The 23,313-nt window shown below is 35.8% G+C and overlaps 2 protein-coding genes across 5 annotated transcripts in view; one reads left to right on the top strand and one right to left on the bottom strand.

Annotated features, from left to right (window-relative positions):
* LOC149958649 (uncharacterized protein C01C4.2-like) overlaps positions 1–23,313 on the top strand; it is a 48,615-nt gene that overhangs the window by 1,920 nt on the left and 23,382 nt on the right. For 2 of the 3 annotated variants that reach the window (XM_090166000.1, XM_090165998.1), the window contains exon 2: positions 16,808–16,909. The exons of the other annotated variant lie outside the window; for it this stretch is intronic. The gene's annotated coding sequence lies outside the window, so the exon portion shown is untranslated. The remainder of the gene's footprint in view (positions 1–16,807; positions 16,910–23,313) is intronic. 3 annotated transcript variants of the gene reach the window in all.
* The window catches only part of Arp6 (Actin-related protein 6), a 53,726-nt gene that overhangs the window by 8,344 nt on the left and 22,069 nt on the right, over positions 1–23,313 (bottom strand). The window lies entirely within an intron of this gene.

Here is a 23,313-nt window from a genome sequence, read left to right as displayed (position 1 = left end):
CTCGACCTCGAATAATTAATTGGAGAATACTCGTCGATTACCGAGTACCAAAAAATTGCGTATTCGGGCACCCGATTACTCGAATAAGCTGCTCTCTAAACTCGTCGAGTATTTGTTTTTTTTCTATCCTCGTTGCTTTAAAGTTCAAAGAGGAGTTTTTACAACTTTTTCGAGGGCAATAAATGGTACCTACAAAGTTGTGGAAACTGTGGTTCACTTAAATTAAAGGGATATTTTTCAGCATTGAAAGTTACTTTATACTCCTTTGAAATTTAATTTCATATTTACTTGGGAAAAAAACCAGCTCCTAATCAAGTACTCGATAATCCGACTAGTTAAAATTATTACTCGAGGTTTTTTTAGTTACTCGACTCGAATAAGAGAAAATTTCCCATTAATCAAGTACTCGAATACTCGACTCGACTTCAATATTACTCGACTCGAATAAGAGAAAATTTCCCATTAATCAAGTACTCGAATACTCGACTCGACTTCAATATTACTCGACTCGAATACTCGATTGCCTAAAACAACTACTCGACCAGCCCTAGAGTAGGTACTCTATTTTCATCCAGATGTTTCAAGACTGATGTTAAATTTAAAATTGGAATTAATTTCATCGGTATTGTAGCAACTGTAGTCTTAAAGGGGTGGTTTAGTAACTAATTTAGAGATGGAGGTAGTGTAGTTACAAAATTTCGTCTGCTGTATCAAGAATTTACAGTATATTGAAACTCTAGTATATTCTTTACCAACCGTGATAGTTCTTATTTAGGGTCAATAATAATGTTCACAACTAAAATGAAATCAACTTAACCATAACAACTACTATACAAAATTTTCTTAAAAGATAAGGCAGATGAAATCCTAATTTTGACAGTTCACTGAAACATTTTTAAAGCCTAGGCTTGGCATATTTCCATGACTTGGTTAGCTAAAGCTCTTAATAGAATCTTCACGAGCTAACACCCCCTACAACTCTGTTCGTAGAGGTCATTTGGGGTCAATTACAGAGGCACATAATAAATTCGTCAACTTCCTGACGCTCAGCTGGAGTCTCTATTCATATTTATAACACTTTGCTCGCGCTGTTACGAGTCGAAGAGTAAGAGCGGCCGCGTAAGTGGATAATAAACATATAAGTATGGCACAGAACGAATTCGGTTAATGATAGACTGTCGTGGAACTCGTCCCTTCTTACTCTTTCCGTTGACAAAATAGTTGGTTGGTTCGATGGCGAGAAATACGAGCGTACACGCGTTCAGGTTTGAAATTCGGAAATAACGAACTTCTGAAATGGAGCCAGTGTTTATAATAGTTATTTTTATCTTACGATTCAATATTTCATCATTATTTTTGGAAGCATTCTAAATTTTCTTACATTTTCTTCAGAACCTCTCTGTTTACAATTCAGTACGCAACAAAACCTACCCATGGCTAGCAAAGGCTTATAGGTTTAAGTAAATTGAAATAGGTATAATTAATTTAAAAACACTTTAAGATAATCTTTAATCGAAAATAACTTGCCTTAATAAATTACAATGACTAGACAACCCTCACATAAATGTTAATTAAATTAAACAAGTGTAATTCATAAAAATATAACCTTGCATGAGCTAACGAAGTTAAACGAACTAAAAAAAACTTTTGGGCAGGGGGGGAGGAAAGATTTCCGCGACCGTTGGCGCCATCTATCTACGGATAGGTGCTTAAAAATATCCAAATATTTTGTACCCCTGTAAAGGAAGTTTCTTTCCAGGCTTACTGTAAACCCACCTATAGTAGGAGCAGTTCGCGGAGAGTTGTCAGTCCGTCGGTACGTAATGGATTTCGTTGTCATTGGCGAAACAGACTATCATTTCAAAATTTGCATTGGGTGAATAGGAAGTGTCATACTTATGTTTTTTTATCCACTTATGCCGCGGTAATAAAATGTCATCCGCGAATTGAGAGAGTGAAGAGGCCGGCCTACTCGAGTCGCGTTCGGCCTGACAGCTCTTCGAGACAAACCAGATGCGCTGGGGTGTAAATTTAGTCCTTTACCGGCTTGCTGTTTAAAAGGGTGCACTTATTATCTACTAAGGGCGAGACTAAGGGCTAGAAATACACTCGGGGAAATGCAAAGCTTATTCGCACGAGACAGCAGTTTTGAAAACATAGTCTTTAAACGAATGTGTTCGTTTCAATCAAGAATATCGAACTGCATTGGGTCGTTGCCTACGTTATTATAAAGGCCCGTGCACCGGAAATTTCTTCAATTAATATCTGCCATTTTAGTTGGACAATTCCGGTCATTAGGTTCTCTCGTATCTGGATCCCGTTGCCAAGGCAATGCCAAGGTTTTAACTTTCAAGAATCACAAATATATCGTCGCCGTTAGAACAAAACCACGTAACTTGAGATACGTGGTTTTGTAAAAATTGACATATTTAGATTCTACACCCCAATTTACGTATATAACTTTAAAAACATTAATAGGTTGCAATTGAATTTCTTTTTTTAAATCGAGAAAACATTTAAACGTATCTTTGATATTCACAACGCATTTCGCGCAAAAGCACGTATCTCGCTTTTTTTCAGCTCCTATTTCACTTCATGACGCGAAACCACGTATCTCTAAAAATTCCCCTTTAGCAAAATATTTTTAAATTAAAATCCTCATAAATTCAATATTGAAACGAAATTATTTAACTATAAAATTAACTCGCATGTAAAAACCTAACACGCGATTTCACAAGTCCCTGCAAAATTAAAAATCCATTTTTCTCAAAAAGGCCACCGAAAAGATACTAGGTTTTGTTTTAACGGCGACGATATGGCGTTGCAAAGAGTGCAAACTAGTGTTGTAAGTCGGGAAATTTTCCGGAAAATGACCGAGGTCTTTTGTAAGAAAAAAATAAAGTTTTCATTCCATGATTAGTCTATAATATATTGTTTGAAAATTTAAATAAAGCGGCATTTTCGCCTAATTTATTCGAATCTAAAAGTAAAACTAAACCTTTAGACTAGTTTAAACTGGTTAACAAAAAATGTAACACTATTAATATTTAGTAGTATGTTTACTGTTATGTGTTGTTAATTTTCCGGAAAAATAAAATGCGGAAAACATTTCCAGAAAATTTTCCGAATTGCGGAAAAATAAAAATTTGAAATTACTTTTTAAGGGTTTTTAATGTTTTTAACTTTTGATCGATATAAAATGTCTCTGTTACTAGGTACACCGGGCTATAAATTCTGACACTCAGTCTGGCTTCAGTCACTAGGATGGGAGGGACTTAAAGTTATTTTCATGGGCAACGCTTAGAAACTTGACTAGTTATCATGGCATGAAATAGGCGCTTAAATAAAACATCTTCAAGGAAATCACCAAGAAGTAATGGCTGCTTTGAACAACTAAAATCGTAAAAATAGTTCTGATTGCCGTTCGGTTAGATTGCTTATCGTGGCGTAAATGGTTGTTGAACGCCCAAACTCTCAAAATCTGTTTCAAATGAACGAAATCAAAATGGCGGCAAGCAGAAATCTTCTACGTGCGAGTTACATTTACATATCAGAAAAACCTGCTCTTAGAACAGGTTAATTTGATAAAATTCCGATACCATGATAGGCCTCCGCAGGTATGGTCTCTGTTACTAGGTACACCGGGCTATAAATTCTGACACACCTCTCATGGCGTGGCCCTAAATGGGTCAGAGTGTGCAATAACTGGTGGCTTTACCGAGGAGTCGGGGTCCGGCTCTTGTAACCCATAAGGGCGGTGGCGCACTGGGAGATGTTAGCTCTGATCAAATGGTCCTATCTCCCCCTCCGACTTCAGTCAGGCTTGGGCTGGATACTGAGCTTCCGGAGAGGGTCCGTGCAAACTGACCGCCTCGGCGGATTGGGTCGCCTGTTGTGGGGCGGCGGGCCTCCGTATGAGGGCACGGCAGTCCTGTTTCCCGGCCTTTTGGAGTCACACTGGGATCTCCGGTGCCAGCTGTGGGGGGTTATGTGGAGCACTGTGTACCCGTCGTTCCCTTTTAGGAGCTCTCTCCAAAGGGTTTGACTCTTTACCTCCGTAGGTAGGGTGTCGGCTGGAGTTGCTACAGCATCCACTCTTACTCCCACTGCTGTGTGCGAAGTGGGAATTGGTCCACCCATTGCTGCACCTTCTTCTGGGTTGAGTGGCTCGCGTCAAAGGTGCGACCATCAGTAGTAGGGTACTACTACCCATGCTGGATTTGTCACTTGTCCGGGCTAGGTGGACGCCGGCGTACACGTCATATCCCGTGAACAAGGTTTCATTAACGAAAATGCTTTTATGGCATACTTATGTGTGATTATGTTACAAATGGTAACACCCTGTAGAGTGTTTGTTGAAATAATGGAAACTTTTCACTTGTACGTTATGCAACAAGTGTTTCCTTTTAACCAGGTAGCCTTTTTTACATTTTAAGGATTAGCTAAAACACAACGTTCTTTTTACAGGTGAAAAGTGTCCTTTGTTCTAATAAACGGTCACTTGCAGGTCTTTTCTCTGGTAAATATTACTTCTTGGCGATTTCCTTGAAGATGTTTTATTGGCAGATTCAGATTTTGTTTGAAATACCCCGAAAATAGACCAATTTCCCCCCCCCCCCCCCGCCAAATGAGTAGCTAGGAAACAAATTTTAGCGACGTAGTATCGACTTGGAAAACATCCAATAACGCTTTGGACACGCAAACGTTTTTGTTAGGTAGAACGATCAGTTTTTATGACCGAGGCCTAGCTACATATATTTCAATCGAATAATTTTCCATTCCCAAAGCGTGTGAGTTTGTCGAAATTATTATTGGTTATTAAAACGATAAGACCCTCTAACGTTAAAAATACGCAACTTAAAATCCATTATCACTCTCGTGTTAGGAGTTAAGAGTGAAGTTCACCAAAAAATAAGATGTAAGGTTATAGTAAAATTAGCTCTAACTAGGAAATGCGCACACTTACAGTGCACTTATATGAAGCATTATTTCAATATTATTAATTATTATATTAATATGAAATAAACTTTATTGTAAAATTAATTTTAATACCAGTATTTCTTAAAGAAATATACAGTAATTGTTTCCCTCTGTTATCCCTAGAAATGTCGGAAAATATTTTGTAGATAATGTAAACGGAAATCGAGATCCATGGACATAAATATATATAACTAAAATTGTCGTCTCCTCAATAACCACACCGCCATCTATCGCCTATAGACGCTTCAAAAATCATCCTCCCAGGAAATCGCCTGTAAGTAATATTTTGGAGGATTAGGAAATATAGCGCCATCTGCCTTAATTTCCGTCAACTAAAAATGTGATTTTGGAATTTCAATGTTTTTCTTTTGAAACTTTCAGCTTTTGCGCAGAGAGAATGTTGAACGAGCCGACAGCTTTCATATATGCAGTTTAACACTCGGTCGGTAGGCGGCGATACTTGTGACCAAATATTAAACTACGCGCGAAGCTTATGATCAGAAACCAAGTTGGAGAAAAATGTTGGCTAGTGCGAATAAGGCTTCGAAATGCGGAATTTTGAAAGTTTAAAAGCTTTAGATAAAATTTTTGGAATTTGGAAAGATAGTGATATAGTATAGTGGAAACTATAGGTCAGTGTTTTTAAGTGTAACCATAAGTTTATAATAAACTTATGGTGTAACGTTAGTGGTACACTTTTCTTTATGACCCAATTGGTGGATCTTAAAATTCATTTTACACGTGATAATACGCCGCAGGTAAATATGCCTGCTATACCTCACAATGTAAAGGTACTGTCACGCGCCAAAACGTAATTTCGAAATTGGTCAATATAGTTATTTTCTGTAATTTTGTTACCTATTTTCCTTGATACGAAAAGATGTTTATTAAAATTTTATGCAATGAAAACTAGCCAAGTTTAATACTAATCAATAATAATGTTACATTTTTAAGCAGTTTCAAGCTAGTCTAAAGGTTTAGTTTTACTTTTAGAGGCGAAAATTCCGCTTTATTAAATTTGCAAACAATATATTAGACACTATATTGGACGAAAATCCAGCAGTTTATGAGCTTCTTGCATTTGCCACTACGTGGCTCTATGTAAACTGAAAAGGCTAATTGGTGGATCTTAAAATTCATTTTACACGTGATAATACGCCGCCATGTTAGGGTATAAAAGCAGGGAAATAAGCCTGTTATACCTCATGACGTAAAGGTATTGTCACGCGCAAAAAAACGTAATTTTGAAATCGGATAATTGACGCGTTTCTTTAACGCAAATTGACGACTTTAAAAAGCAACATTTCTCGGTTTCAAAAAGTTTTACATTTTAAACTATAAAATCTCGACTAGTGGAGAACTCTAAAACGCAATTAACGTAAATAGCTTTAAATTCTAATAACATAAATTATACGAAATTATATATTAAGCCTTGGCTAAAATTACCCTGATTAATTACGTTACCTGCGCTTTAATCAATTGAAAACCTGTATCGTTTCGAACAAAATTTCAAAATGTATAAATCGTTTTCAGAGTTTAACTTTTAATCAATTCTAGACGTACACGTAGACGTAGACGTAGACGTTATTGAGTTATATCTCCGCCTCATCAGACCTAAATCGGAATAAGGAAAAACAAAGTAGCATCAAAACACCATTAGAAATTTAAATTAAACAAAAGACCACGCTTGTAAACCACAAACATTTCGTAAATAAAAACTTGCCAACTCATATTTAAGCCAAAATAATAAATAATATATTATGAGTTGGGATTTTTTTACCATGAATAAGCAAACTTCTAAACATATTATTTATTAGCTGTCTGCATTGAATCACACCACTTGTATTAAAACCGGCTAAATAGGTAAAGGCGGAAGTCAATAATATCCTAAAGTATTTGACTGCCTGACATTTGCTACGAATTTATATTATTTAATTATTAAAATTATTGAAAAAGCTTAACACGATTTACATATAACCATAAAGAAACGTAACCCGCTGAATACGCTACTGTGCCATTGACGAAAAACGTTTCGTTAAGGAAATTTTCATTACAAAACCATTCTTATCTTTTTTATATTACTTATGATCATAGCCCACTAGCCGAGAAAGTAATTTCCGTCACGTCACGTGTTCTACCCAACCGAAAATATATCCATATTTATAGTTGGAAACAAAACTTATGATCATAGCCCACTAGCCGAGAAAGTAATTTCCTTCACGTCGCGTGTTCTACCCAACCGAAAATATATTTATAGTTGGAAACCAAAACTTCATTCGTATGCAATTTAAGCTGATCGAAACGCGAAAATTGAACATAAATATGGTGGTCGAATCGATCTTGGAGTGGCAGATTTAAAGATCCGCCTACGCATATTGTTAATGTTATTCGTTCGAAACATGTAAATTTGCAGGTTCCTTCTAATTTTTCAAAATACCTTTTTGGGAGGAAAAATAGTGCACGGTGAAATACATCATATAAAATCGGTACTGCTTCATAAATAAGTAAATATTCTTACGCAGCGAAATGAGGCGTAAGCTTCCGCCCAGCGTTGCCAGGTCCTCAAAGTAAAATTATCGTACTGGGTCGAGAAAATTATCGATTAGCCCTAAAAATTATCGCACTTTCCCAACGTAATGAGAATTGGCGGTAAATTTTAATTTTTTATTAATTAATAGCGAGTATCGGGTTTAGTGCTTTTTTTTCAAGAGAAGTAAAGTTCGGCCTATTGCAATAAACGATCTTGCATTAAACAAGAAATTAATAAAGTATTTTATTTGTTACTTTTAAATTAGGAACTGTGAACCAAAAATCTCACTTGGTTTAAAAATCACTATAAAAATTTCACTAAGCTTTAAAAATGACTTAAAAAATCTCAATTAAATATCAAATGTCACTTCTAGATCTTCAGTGTAATCAATTTGTTTTGAATCATTTAATTTGTACATTTCAATGTTAAAACGACGGAGCATATCTTTGGTTGGCTCAAAAATAACACAGCTTCCCGCTTCACCTACACATTGGCTACTTAGCAATGTACAGTCCCGGACAAAAGTTTCTGGACACTTGGTTTTTCAAATGTTTCATAAACCGTTCACAGTAGAAAGTAGAATGATACCTTTTTGGAAAGTTTAAAAAACGGAGAAACATTCTGCTATTTTAAATTTTTAAATATTAAGTAAGTATTCGACCGAGGCCTAATAAACCGAAACATCGCCTTTTCAACCAACAGAAATTCGTGACACTCTTGCACGTGACAAACACCGATCGACGCACGGAATTGTTGCCTTTCCAAAACCGGATCCAGTTTCAAAATCGGACAAGTGGTTCCGATAATATTGAGGAAAAGACAAAACCAAAAATCGAGCTTATTAAGCCTAATCGAAATTCAGCGAGGAATTGGCCGACGCCCCGGCATACGACTATTTTGAGTTGTTGACAGTGTTTTATGATATTTCTTCGTAGTTTTTTCGGTAATTTAGGATCTTAAAACACTGACAAAGCTTTAAGATATGATATAAGATCCTCAATTACCGAAAAAACTACGAAGAGATATCATAAAACACCACCAACAACTCAAAATAGTCGTATACCGGGGCATCGGCCAATTCCTCGCTGCCAAACTAAAACTGACTTAAAGAAAGAATTTCGATTAGGCTTAATAAGCTCGATTTTTGGTTTTGGTGTTTTCTCAATATTATCGGAACCACTTTTGTCCGGGACTCTACCATTAATCGTAGAAGTTATTAATTTATTTCTAGTCTTGGTTTTAGTTAAATTAACTTTACTAAAAACTCGCTCACAGTCAGCATTTGAACGTGGAAGAGATAGTACAGCCATAGCAAAATTACCAACAATATCGAAATGAAAAGATCTTGTAGAGAGAGCAGAGTGAGGGGCCGAGGGCTCAGCGTAGCGGATCTTGGAGGAAAAAGTGAGATAAATAAATCTTTAATCTTCCAAGAGCGGCCACGATGGATTGGTTAGCTGGTGTCCCGCTAAATACAGAAATTATAGTACAATTATAGTACATCTCGGCGGAATTATCGAAAATAGCGTACTATATAGTACGCAGTTAAAATTATAGTACACCTCGAAAACTAGCTTGAAATTATCGACGTGTGCGATAATTATAGTACGTTTGGCAACGCTGCTTCCGCCGCTCCGCGTTTTGGCGGGTAATTCTTGCCTAAAAGTAGAACCCGCGTCGAATATAATAGGCTTCAAGCCTAGGAAATACAGCGCCATCTGCCTTATTATCCTCCAACTAAATATGTGAAGAAATAGCAGACGACTTTTCAATTTCTATGTTTTTAGGTTGCAACTTTCAGCTGTTGTGCCGAGAAAATTTTGAACCAGCAGACAGCTATCAAATATTCAATTTAAAACTCGATCGGTAGGCGGCGATACTGGTGGCCAAAACTTTAACTACGCATGAAGCCTATACCTTAGTACACAGGGGCGGCGTCAGGTGGTTTTCCTCAACCGTTGGGCCCCTATTTCCTCAACCGTGGGGCCCCTATTTCCTCAACCGTGGGGCCCCTATTTCCTCAACCGTGGGGCCCCTATTTCCTCAACCGTGGGGCTCCTATTTCCTCAACCGTGGGGCTCCTATTTCCTCAACCGTGGGGCTCCTATTTCCTCAACCGTGGGGCTCCTATTTCCTCAACCGTGGGGCTCCTATTTCCTCAACCGTGGGGCTCCTATTTCCTCAACCGTGGGGCTCCTATTTCCTCAACCGTGGGGCTCCTATTCCCTCAACCGTGGGGCTCCTATTTCCTCAACCGTGGGGCTCCTATTCCCTCAACCGTGGGCCCCCTTGTTCCCTCAACCGTGGGCCCCCTTGTTCCCTCAACCGTGGGCCCCCTTGTTCCCTCAACCGTGGGCCCCCTTGTTCCCTCAACCGTGGGCCCCCTTGTTCCCTCAACCGTGGGCCCCCTTGTTCCCTCAACCGTGGGCCCCCTTGTTCCCTCAACCGTGGGCCCCCTTGTTCCCTCAACCGTGGGCCCCCTTGTTCCCTCAACCGTGGGCCCCCTTGTTCCCTCAACCGTGGGCCCCCTTGTTCCCTCAACCGTGGGCCCCCTTGTTCCCTCAACCGTGGGCCCCCTTGTTCCCTCAACCGTGGGCCCCCTTGTTCCCTCAACCGTGGGCCCCCTTGTTCCCTCAACCGTGGGCCCCCTTGTTCCCTCAACCGTGGGCCCCCTTGTTCCCTCAACCGTGGGCCCCCTTGTTCCCTCAACCGTGGGCCCCCTTGTTCCCTCAACCGTGGGCCCCCTTGTTCCCTCAACCGTGGGCCCCCTTGTTCCCTCAACCGTGGGCCCCCTTGTTCCCTCAACCGTGGGCCCCCTTGTTCCCTCAACCGTGGGCCCCCTTGTTCCCTCAACCGTGGGCCCCCTTGTTCCCTCAACCGTGGGCCCCCTTGTTCCCTCAACCGTGGGCCCCCTTGTTCCCTCAACCGTGGGCCCCCTTGTTCCCTCAACCGTGGGCCCCCTTGTTCCCTCAACCGTGGGCCCCCTTGTTCCCTCAACCGTGGGCCCCCTTGTTCCCTCAACCGTGGGCCCCCTTGTTCCCTCAACCGTGGGCCCCCTTGTTCCCTCAACCGTGGGCCCCCTTGTTCCCTCAACCGTGGGCCCCCTTGTTCCCTCAACCGTGGGCCCCCTTGTTCCCTCAACCGTGGGCCCCCTTGTTCCCTCAACCGTGGGCCCCCTTGTTCCCTCAACCGTGGGCCCCCTTGTTCCCTCAACCGTGGGTCCCCTTGTTCCCTCAACCGTGGGCCCCCTTGTTCCCTCAACCGTGGGCCCCCTTGTTCCCTCAACCGTGGGCCCCCTTGTTCCCTCAACCGTGGGCCCCCTTGTTCCCTCAACCGTGGGCCCCCTTGTTCCCTCAACAAGTGGATTTATGGGCTCCTAAGTTAAAACAAACATAGGCTACAGCCTGTCTCACCTACCCCTAACGCCACCCCTGATACTAAAATGCCGTACCGCCAACTAGTTTGCCACAGTACCTGTAAAACCTGAAATTCCTGGAAACGTCATGGAATTTGAATATGGATCTAAAACTCGGGGAATTTAAAACAAATTACTAAAAATCTGTGAAATGTCAGGGAATTTAATTTCGAATGCCTATATGAAACATTTACTAAAATATAGGTTGAAAAATTGGCACAAAATAAGAGATGGTCCGGAAAACCCTGAAAAAGGCAGGAAATTTTAATAAGAAAAAAATGTGGCAACCCCCGAACACTCGCAATGCGAAAAACGCAACGTCCTCATAACGTCATATTTCCTTTAAAACATCTACCTTAAATTTTGGATTCTTTACGAACTTATCTTTGCCGAAAGGTATCTAACATTGCATAAGATTCTCTTTCAAAATGCGTTAAAATGTTTTACTGTCTTAAACTGACATTCTGCGAAATCTAGTCCTTAAGCAGGTCGAGACTTCCATAGTTATACACTTGGCAAAATATTTTCGTCATTGTTTTTCTTGAATTTTTTCTTTTAAGAAATCCTTAAAATGTTGTTGATATAGCCTTCTTTTTAGGGATGGGTTAGTCAGGAGTGTGTTTACGAATTATTCTTCTTATTGAAAATAATATTACAACGATTTCATAGCGATAATTAAACGGGTAAAAATATATTCTTAAATACTAATTAACCATTTAAAAATAAAGAAAAATCTTAATCGATTTTTAATATAATTACAAAATAATTAGGTATTAAATTCGAAACGAAAAAAAAGTAGTCTTAACCAACTCACGAAGTATGTAATTTCCGTTGCGTCGCGTGTTCTACCAACCCAAAAAAATATGTAAATATGAATTTAATTCATATGCAATTTAAGATACAGTAGACTTCAGGACGGACCAAAAAAACGTTTGCCTTCATCCCATAACCCTAATTTTCATTATATATTTATACTATTTAAATAACAATAAATGAAATACATGTATTTTTTAACCTCGAAACTTTCCTGAATAAATTCTCATGGCGATTTCGTCAGTAAAATATTACTTTGCACATTAGCCCCAGGTATGAAAAAAAATATTTCTATATTCTAAAGCCCTCAATATAAAAATTATGTTAATTATGACATTTTTTAATTACTTTCCGTCGCTTTAGGACTGGATTATTTTTAAAATGAGTTTTTCTTCCCAAGTTCTATAGTGATTCACTTGGGAGAAAATAAAGACAACCTTTAACGTAAAAAAATATTAACTTTTTTAAACCAACGTAATATAGTAAGTTTCGTAAAACTGGTTTAAAACATAAAGCCTTTTTTTTTACTTTGGCAATTTGAACTTAAGGTTACAACATTTTTTTTTACGAGCTAGTATATATGTATCGATGTCAGTTTGTGAAAATATTTCCTTTTAGAAAATAACTTTCAATTTTCGAAGATAGACGTAGAATGTTTTCAAAGTGACGTCATATATTAATTTTTAAATTACTATTTAAAGAGACGAGGAAAGTTAATCTCTGAAGAAAAAACGATTAAAATATCAAGAATAGAACTAAAATTATTATGTTTCTACAGCCTTTTGGGTAATTTGTTTTTTGAAATTTCCCCAATATTTTATTTTAATGCCAAGAATCTCAAAATTATTTTCTAAAATTTTAAAATTCCGAATTTTTTAGGAATTTTTAAAATGTTTCGTCCAACTTTTTTCTGATATTGGTTTGGAAATTTATGATATTTTTGTAAAACGTTTCCGTAATTTTAAAATTTCCAAAAACGCGAAGAACCATTTAATAATTGAGTTTTTTACTATTCATTTAAATATTTAATCAATTTTAAAATTGTCATTTTTAGGAAATGTGTATAATTCATTTAAATTATTAGGCCATAATTCATTTAAATTATTAGGCCATAATTCATCGAATTTATTAGGCCATAATTCATCGAATTTATTAGACCATAATTCATTTAAATTATTAGGCCATAATTCATCGAAATTATTAGGCCATAATTCATCGAAATTATTAGGCCATAATTCATCGAAATTATTAGGCCATAATTCATCGAAATTATTAGGCCATAATTCATCGAAATTATTAGGCCATAATTCATCGAAATTATTAGGCCATAATTCATCGAAATTATTAGGCCATAATTCATTGTAATTATTATTTTATCTACGGTTGAGACTGAAGCCAGTTTAATTTCCAAATAAGCATAGAAATATTTCGGTTGCCAAGAAATGTTTTAACTTATATTTTTTTGATAAATTTCATTATGTCAGAATATTTTGGCAACCACAACGTTTTTCCGCATTTTTGCGGTAGTTCTTAGCCTACATCTTCACGTGGGCGTATTCGAGCGGGCATTAATTAAATAATAAATTTCAAATTAAATTTCGCCAGAGGTCGTTGCGGTGTCATTTGCGGTATTCACACGTAACCGTTTAAAAGTCATAAAGATGTCAAAAAATGTTTGACGAATATTTCGCGTTTTGAAAAGGAAACTTCATTTTCTGAATGGATAAAACTGGTTTAAATGTTGTCGTATTTTCGCGATGAAAAATATTCTAATAATACGACTTTTTTGTTTTTAATTATTGTAACATATTTCTGAGTTCCAAACCCAAATAACTCGACTTACGCTTATTGGTGTTTATGATTATTCAATTATATTTCGTTACCTTAGTTCCAAAACCCAGTAACTCGACTTTGGTGTTAATAATTATTCAAACATATTTCGCTGCCTGAGTTTCAAAACCAAGTAATTCAACTCACGCTTATTTGTGTTTTTAATTATTCAAACATATTTCACTACCTTAGTTCGAAAACCAAATATCTCGACTTACACTTATTGGTGTTTATGATTATTCAATTATATTTCGTTACCTTAGTTCCAAAACCAAATAACTCGACTTACGTTTATTGGTGTTAATAGTTATTCAAACATATTTCGCTACCTTAGTTCCAAAACCAAGTAATTCGACTTACGCTTATTTTGATTTTTATACATAAATTGAAGCGAAATCATTAATAGTTGATTTTATAAAATGTAGGCAAACTTATTTCTACTTAAAGAGACTGACGTAGCGGCCAAAGTGAGAAGTTCAATTCGAAAAGGTTAATCGCGTACCATATTAAGACCTTACACTACTGGCTATTAGCATTTACAAACCCCAGGCACCACCTTAGGACCAAGTCAGCTAGCGACTTTTACAGTCATTAATTCAGGTGGCCGGATTACAATGCGTAGGAGGGTGGTGGCAAGCCAACGCCTCATTATTACCGTAAAACTCAGCAAGTTTTAATGGAAAGGGGCAAACGAAGAACTCGGGGGAAAAGCCCTTCGACCTGTGGCGGAGATAACGTACAAATTCAACGCGGAAGCTTAGAGGTGGTTCCGAGTTTTCACCCAGTCACTTTTCAACCAATTCCTTTTCTTAAAGGGAATATAACCTCAGGTATTTGGTGTGGAACACCAACGTTTGCAGCTCTGACCGCTCTTGCCTTTGGCTTTAAAAATGTTTGGAGCCACTGTACAGGGAAATTTGAAAAAATGAAGGGATCTTCCGTAAAGATTGCTTTGCAGGTTATATTCCCTTTAAAATATATTTTGAGGCTAAACCAAATTTAGTTTTTTACTCACGAGGAGACTACCCGAGGTGATAATCACCGATTTCGTTGAAACTAGGTGGGTATGTAGACCTTATGGTAACATGAAATTTCACCAAGGGAAAAGTTGCAATGGGCATTAGTTTTGCCATGACAACCGAAAATGTTTTTGTTATGTATATTATAACGTGGGAATCTGAGCACATCTGAGGGTCCCCCGAGGGGCAGCTCACTCCAATGATTATTAGGACACCCTCGTATAATTAAATCATGATTAAAATTAAATCTGTAGCTTTGGCAGTACAAAGATTAAAAATGATTAAATCATGATTAAATTTTTAATCATGATTATTAGGACACCTGGTAAAAAAGTGATCTGCCCCTCGGGGTCCGCCCCTGGAAAAAATAATAATAATTCTAATAAAAATTATTAATTTTGATCAAGTTCAAACAACTAAATTCCATTTTATTAATTTTGATAATAATTTTGATAAAATTCATTTATTATCTTCGATTTGGCGATTAGTTGACAAATACAACTTTTTTATCTTTACATTTCGCTTTTCTCCATTTTTACCGATTCTGATCAATTTTTACATATTTTGATCAAATTGACCAAAATTCATCAAAATATCATCAAATTAATTTCATTTGTCAATTTTGATCAATTTTTTTTGGTTTGTTCTCAGATTCCCATGTTATTGTCAATGGGAAAATATACATACTGTGTTGTCAAAAAGATTTTCGGTTGCCATGGCAAAACTAATGTCCATTGCAACTTTTCCCTTGGTGAAATTTCATGTTAGCATAAGGTCTACATACCCACCTAGTTTCAACCAAATCGGTGATTATCACCTCGGGTAGTCTCCTCGTCAGTGACATAAAGTTAGAATTTTGGTTATCTTAATTGTCTAAAAACAATAAATAAAAAAATTCATATTATAATCACTGCTGGTCAAATCTTTGATTAATAATAATGTTAATTAATACACTATTATGAATCCAAGAATATTATATGAATTTATTTTAAATTAATAACTTTAAAGTATTTTTCTTTGTTAGACAGTGAAATGATCGTAATCATTTGTTTAATAAAATTAACCGATCTAGGCGTTTTAAACTATATAATTGTAAGATATATTTATTTAATTATGTAAAAAAACACAACGTCACAGACCTTTCAAACTACGTAATGTATAGAAAATATTCTGGCAAGCATAAATAATTTGAAACAAAAATAAGTGGTCACCCAGGAAGAGCCATGGATTTGTTTTGACTACAAGGTTTTTAGCTCAAACAATAAACGCCAATCGTTATAGTACCGCTGATAACCCATTTCGTTTACGGAGAACGTGCGAGAATACTGTCTTTTACAGACTGAAAAACGCCATCTGTTGGGGACTTGTTTTGAAATATTTTTTCTTGACATGATAATTAAGTATCTATATAAGTTTTTGCTGTTTGATGAATTAAATTAATTAATTAATTCATTAAATTAATCTTTGACAAAAGTTGCGCTTACCAAATTAAGAGTTAAATCGAACTTTTCCTTAATTAATTACGAAATGTTATCAATATCACAACCGATATTGAGATATGATACGCTAGTGGGCCTAATTCTCAGTAACCCAGATACGTATACTTGGTCAGGCTAAAGATTCTTCTGTCGATTTCTACTCAACGTCAAAACGCTGTAAAAATGACAAAATTCCAGTCCAAGAAACTTTCTAAATTATATATATTATTAAAAATATGCAATTCAATGAAGAATAAATTTATTTATAATTAGGGAGAATGTATATAGCCGCGTTCACACTATGCCTTGATCTCGATTCAAAAGGTTTCGAAGGCGTTGTGAACCAGAATAAATTGTTTCAAACCGATTCAAACTGTTCTCTATCGACTTTTAACGTTCCTGCCAATCCACCAGTTACGCAGTGCTAATATCCTTCTCCGCATAAGTGGATAATAAACATAAGTATGACACAGAATGAATTCGGTTAATGATAGTCTGTCGTGGAGTGATTGCGAAATAGGAAGTTTCCTCAACTCGTCCCTTCCTACTCTTTCCGTTGGCAAAATAGTTGGTTAGTTTGATGGCGATAAATACGAGCGTACGCGCGTTAAGGTTTGAAATTCGAAACAAACTATCTTTGTGTTTATAATAGTTATTTTTATCTTACAATTCAATAATTCATCATTTTTTTTCCAAAAGTAAGCGTTATTTACACTTTTAAAAGCATTTCAATTTTCATTAGGCCTTGGCTGGTCCGACGAAAAGGCTGCCGGCGGACCCTCTGAGATTTTCCGGTCATACTCCAAATACTAGGAGCAGTTCGCGAAAAGTTGTCAGTCCGTCGGTACGTAATGGTTTGCGTTGTCATTATAAAATTTGTATTGGTCCAATAGGAAGTGAAAAACTTATGGTAGAGCCATAAGTTGACAATAAACATAAGTTTTTCACTTTGGTAAATATTTTACTGAGAACTAGCAACAGAGTGACGTCATCGCAAGAGGAAAATCTTCCCCTAGCGAGGCGCTGTCAAAGGCTACGTGTGACGCGGGAGCAAGCGGAAGCAAACCGGCGACGATGACCGTAATGCAATCTGTCTTGTGAATAGCTCTCAGTAAAACTTTTGCATGTGAAGAATAGGAAGTGTCACACTTGTGTTAGAATATTATACACTTATGGTTCTACGCGTTTGAAGGACTCGCCAGTGTCGTGTTTGCTTCCCTCTTTTCGTGCCCTAAGAAACTAGACCATCTAGATCGTCTTAAAAAACTCATTTTGTATAAGTATAAACAATAATGCGTTTAATTCTACTTAGGAAGAGGAACTGGCTTGTTACCTTGAAACTTATAACTTGGTACTTCAGCCAGTCCTTTGGTTCAGCTTTGCAGTATATGTATACTTTTACATGTCGTCTAATACAAATATAGAAATGATATATTTGATGATGAATAAAACTACGTTAAATTTGCATATTTATTTTTATTAATCGAGACCTGACCGGTTTCAAAGCCCGGGTTTTATCGAACCTTGGGTTGGGATTTTTGGAAAAACCCGGGTTTTATCGAACCTTGGGTTGAGATTTTTGGAAAAACCCGGGTTTTATCGAACCTTGGGTTGAGATTTTTTGGAAAAGCCCGGGTTTTATCGAACCTTGGGTTGAGATTTGTGGAAAAACCCGGGTTTTATCGAACCTTGGGTTGAGATTTGTGGAAAAACCCGGGTTTTATCGAACCTTGGGTTGAGATTTTTGGAAAAACCCGGGTTTTATCGAACCGTGGGTTGAGATTTTTGGAAAACCCCGGGTTTTATCGAACCGTGGGTTGAGATTTTTGGAAAAACCCGGGTTTTATCGAACCTTGGGTTGAGATTTTTGGAAAAACCCGGGTTTTATCGAACCTTCGGTTGAGATTTTTGGAAAACCCCGGGTTTTATCGAACCTTCGGTTGAGATTTTTGGAAAACCCCGGGTTTTATCGAACCGTGGGTTGAGATTTTTGGAAAACCCCGGGTTTTATCGAACCGTGGGTTGAGATTTTTGGAAAACCCCGGGTTTTATCGAACCGTGGGTTGAGATTTTTGGAAAAACCCGGGTTTTATCGAACCTTGGGTTGAGATTTTTTGGAAAAGCCCGGGTTTTATCGAACCTTCGGTTGAGATTTTTGGAAAAACCCGGGTTTTATCGAACCTTGGGTTGAGATTTGTGGAAAACCCAGGGTTTTATCGAACCGTGGGTTGAGATTTTTGGAAAAACCCGGGTTTTATCGAACCTTGGGTTGAGATTTTTGGAAAAACCCGGGTTTTATCGAACCTTGGGTTGAGATTTTTGAAAAAAACCCGGGTTTTATCGAACCTTGGGTTGAGATTTTTGGAAAAACCCGGGTTTTATCGAACCTTGGGTTGAGATTTTTGAAAAAAACCCGGGTTTTATCGAACCTTGGGTTGAGATTTTTTGGAAAAACCCGGGTTTTATCGAACCTTGGGTTGAGATTTTTGGAAAAACCCGGGTTTTATCGAACCTTGGGTTGAGATTTTTGAAAAAAACCCGGGTTTTATCGAACCTTGGGTTGAGATTTTTGGAAAAACCCGGGTTTTATCGAACCTTGGGTTGAGATTTTTGAAAAAAACCCGGGTTTTATCGAACCTTGGGTTGAGATTTTTTGGAAAAACCCGGGTTTTATCGAACCTTGGGTTGAGATTTTTTGGAAAAGCCCGGGTTTTATCGAACCTTCGGCTGAGATTTTTGGAAAAACCCGGGTTTTATCGAACCGTGGGTTGAGATTTTTGGAAAACCCCGGGTTTTATCGAACCGTGGGTTGAGATTTTTGGAAAAACCCGGGTTTTATCGAACCTTGGGTTGAGATTTTTGGAAAAACCCGGGTTTTATCGAACCTTGGGTTGAGATTTTTGAAAAAACCCGGGTTTTATCGAACCTTGGGTTGATATTTTTGGAAAAACCCGGGTTTTATCGAACCTTCGGTTGAGATTTTTGGAAAAACCCGGGTTTTATCGAACCTTCGGTTGAGATTTTTGGAAAACCCCGGGTTTTATCGAACCTTGGGTTGATATTTTTGGAAAAACCCGGGTTTTATCGAACCTTGGGTTGATATTTTTGGAAAAACCCGGGTTTTATCGAACCTTCGGTTGAGATTTTTGGAAAAACCCGGGTTTTATCGAACCTTGGGTTGAGATTTTTGGAAAAACCCGGGTTTTATCGAACCCTGGCTTCGGGAGACATCAGTTTTTAGACAACCAATGAGAGACCGGGCTGATTAGCTTTGGTTCAGGGGGGGGGGGGGGCGGAGCTTACGGTTAGAGCCTGAGGTGGATTTATAGCAACGCTAAAAAGCGTCTCAACATAGTAATTCGCCCCAAGTTTAAATAAATTCTTGTTATATGGGATAAACAAATTAATTTCACCCACGTAAAGAAATAGTCTAAAATAGAAAATACGAAAATGTCGAAAGAGACGGGTAACTCGAGGAAAATCAGAATTAGTTTGCCGTGAATCGGCGAATTCGAGAGAATTTTCACCCTAGAAAATCTTCAATAACTATGAAAGAGAACATTAATTCGTGAAGAAAGAGGTGAATACAAAGCGAAGTTTGAAACAACTTCACGCATGGCGTGTCGCTTAATTTAATTTTCGCAGCGCCAGTAGACGCCTTTCCCCGAGACCAAAATACCCCTTTTGTTTTGATGTCAGGTACGCGTTTTACATGGATTTCCAGATTATGCGCCTCTTGAATATTTTATCTTTGTATGGATAAAGTAATCACTGAAGTAAATGAAGTGAGACGTATGGGCTGTTTGCGGCGCCTGTCTATTGAGACTAGAAAATTTCGAAAAACTATAGATCTGACTAAAAATTAAAAAACTATAGATCTGACTAAAAATTAAAAAACTATAGATCTGACTAAAAATTAAAAAACTATAGATCTGACTAAAAATTAAAAAACTATAGATCTGACTAAAAATTAAACTATAGATTTGACTAAAAATTAAAAAAACTATAGATTTGAATAAAAATTAAAAAACTATAGATCTGACTAAAAATTAAAAAACTATAGATCTGACTAAAAATTAAAAAACTATAGATCTGACTAAAAATTAAAAAACTATAGATCTGACTAAAAATTAAAAAACTATAGATCTGACTAAAAATTAAAAAACTATAGATCTGACTAAAAATTAAAAAACTATAGATCTGACTAAAAATTAAAAAACTATAGATCTGACTAAAAATTAAAAAACTATAGATCTGACTAAAAATTAAAAAACTATAGATCTGACTAAAAATTAAAAAACTATAGATCTGACTAAATATTTAGAAAACTATAGATCTGACTAAAAATTAAAAAACTATAGATCTGACTAAAAATTAAAAAAAACTATAAATTTGAATAAAAATTAAAAAACTATAGATCTGACTAAAAATTAAAAAACTATAGATCTGACTAAAAATTAAAAAACTATAGATCTGACTAAAAATTAAAAAACTATAGATCTGACTAAAAATTAAAAAACTATAGATCTGACTAAAAATTAAAAAACTATAGATCTGACTAAAAATTAAAAAACTATAGATCTGACTAAAAATTAAAAAACTATAGATCTGACTAAAAATTAAAAAACTATAGATCTGACTAAAAATTAAAAAACTATAGATCTGACTAAAAATTAAAAAACTATAGATTTGAATAAAAATTAAAAAACTATAGATCTGACTAAAAATTAAAAAACTATAGATCTGACTAAAAATTAAAAAACTATAGATCTGACTAAAAATTAAAAAACTATAGATCTGACTAAAAATTAAAAAACTATAGATCTGACTAAAAATTAAAAAACTATAGATCTGACTAAAAATTAAAAAACTATAGATCTGACTAAAAATTAAAAAACTATAGATCTGACTAAAAATTAAAAAACTATAGATCTGACTAAATATTTAGAAAACTATAGATCCGACTAAAAATTAAAAAACTATAGATCTGACTAAAAATTAAAAAAAACTATAAATTTTAATAAAAATTAAAAAACTATAGATCTGACTAAAAATTAAAAAACTATAGATCTGACTAAAAATTAAAAAACTATAGATCTGACTAAAAATTAAAAAACTATAGATCTGACTAAAAATTAAAAAACTATAGATCTGACTAAAAATTAAAAAACTATAGATCTGACTAAAAATTAAAAAACTATAGATCTGACTAAAAATTAAAAAACTATAGATCTGACTAAAAATTAAAAAACTATAGATCTGACTAAAAATTAAAAAACTATAGATTTGAATAAAAATTAAAAAACTATAGATTTGAATAAAAATTAAAAAACTATAGATTTGAATAAAAATTAAAAAACTATAGATCTGACTAAAAATTAAAAAACTATAGATCTGACTAAAAATTAAAAAACTATAGATCTGACTAAAAATTAAAAAACTATAGATCTGACTAAAAATTAAAAAACTATAGATCTGACTAAAAATTAAAAAACTATAGATCTGACTAAAAATTAAAAAACTATAGATCTGACTAAAAATTAAAAAAACTATAGATCTGACTAAAAATTAAAAAACTATAGATCTGACTAAAAATTAAAAAACTATAGATCTGACTAAAAATTAAAAAACTATATCTGACTAAAAATTAAAAAACTATAGATCTGACTAAAAATTAAAAAACTATAGATCTGACTAAAAATTAAAAAACTATAGATCTGACTAAAAATCTCGAATAACTACAGATCTGACTAAAAATCTCGAATAACTACAGATCCGAGTAAAAGTTTCGAAACATTATTAGAATTGTAAATTTCAAAAACAATATATAGATCGGATTAAAATTTTTGATCTGATTAAGAAGCATTAGCACACCGGAAAATTTGGAACAATTTCCAAACTGAAAAAAATCGAAACATAAGAATCGAGAATGTCGAAAAATGGTCAGATTCAAAAATCTTAAAAATTATCAAATTGAAAAATATCGAAACATTAGCAGACGTGAGAGTGTCGAAAGTAATCAAACTGAAAAATATCGAAACATTAACGGAATCGAAAATGTAAAAAAAATTCCCAGACCTAAAAATCTTAAAAATTATGAAACTGAAAATTTAGAAACATTATCAAATTCGAGAATGTCGAAATATTATCAGACTGGAAAGTTTCCCTCAACCACGACTAGATTTTCCGTTGACCTTGCAAAGTAGCACTCCTTAACCTTACCCAAAACTACCATTTTATGGCAAATATTTTATCTACAATATGACTGGTCAAATTTCTTTCATCGAGTATTCGAGTCGAGTCGAGTATTCGAGTACTGGATTAATGGGAAATTTTCTCTTATTCGAGTCGAGTAACTAAAAATATATTTAACGAGTCGGGTTATCGGGTACTTGATTAGAAGCTGGTTTTATTCAAGGAAGTATTAAATTAAATTTAAATGGAGTATAAAGTAACTTGCAATGCTGAAAAATATTCCTTTAATTTAAATGAACCACAGTTTCCCTTAACTTTCTACGTACCGTTTATTGCCTCCCACAAAGTTGTAACAACGCCTCTTTGAACTTTGCAGCAACGAGGATAGAAAAAACGAATACTCGACGAGTTTAGAGATTAGCTTATTCGAGTAACCGGGTGCCCGAGTACGCAATTTTTTGGTACTCGGTAATCGACGAGTATGCTCCAATTACTTATTTGGCAGGAATTTGAAATTTCAGCTACTCGAAAAGGCCGAGTACTCGATTATGTTCGAATACTCGCGCAGCTCAAATTGTCACGTGATAGTGACAATACTCCCTACATTTCTGAGGAAAAATAATTAGTCCCTCTACTGACGTTTTCGTTCATGCAATTGAATTATCATTCTATCTTAAGTTTTAAACTTTTAGTTTCATTTCGTGTTAAAATTAAAATCAAAGAACAATACTGGAAAAATCCACATAAATTCTGAATCATTTTAAATTCGTTACAGAGAAAGTGGAAACCAAAAATTTTAATAAAATCTAACCCATTTTAATCACGACCAGATCATTTTGGCACAAAAAAATATATAAATCCGTGACTTTTACAAATCGTGCAATGAAATGAGTCATGAATCTCTTCCAACGTAGAAAAATACTAAAGCTTAAGTTAGCGCGCCTTTAACAACACTGCCTCTTAAACCCGGGCAGATTAAGGTACAAAAGGCGGTTATTAAGACCGGTTATCTTGATAGTGGCGCAAAGGCCTGTATATATTATGCCATGGCAA

Source organism: Leiobunum rupestre, chromosome 2, assembly GCF_980474605.1.
Source record: "Leiobunum rupestre chromosome 2, qqLeiRupe1.1.hap1, whole genome shotgun sequence".
Lineage (NCBI taxonomy): Eukaryota > Metazoa > Arthropoda > Arachnida > Opiliones > Sclerosomatidae > Leiobunum > Leiobunum rupestre.
The sequence above is the reverse complement of the archived record's forward strand: the minus strand, read 5'-3'. Positions and strand labels throughout refer to the sequence as shown.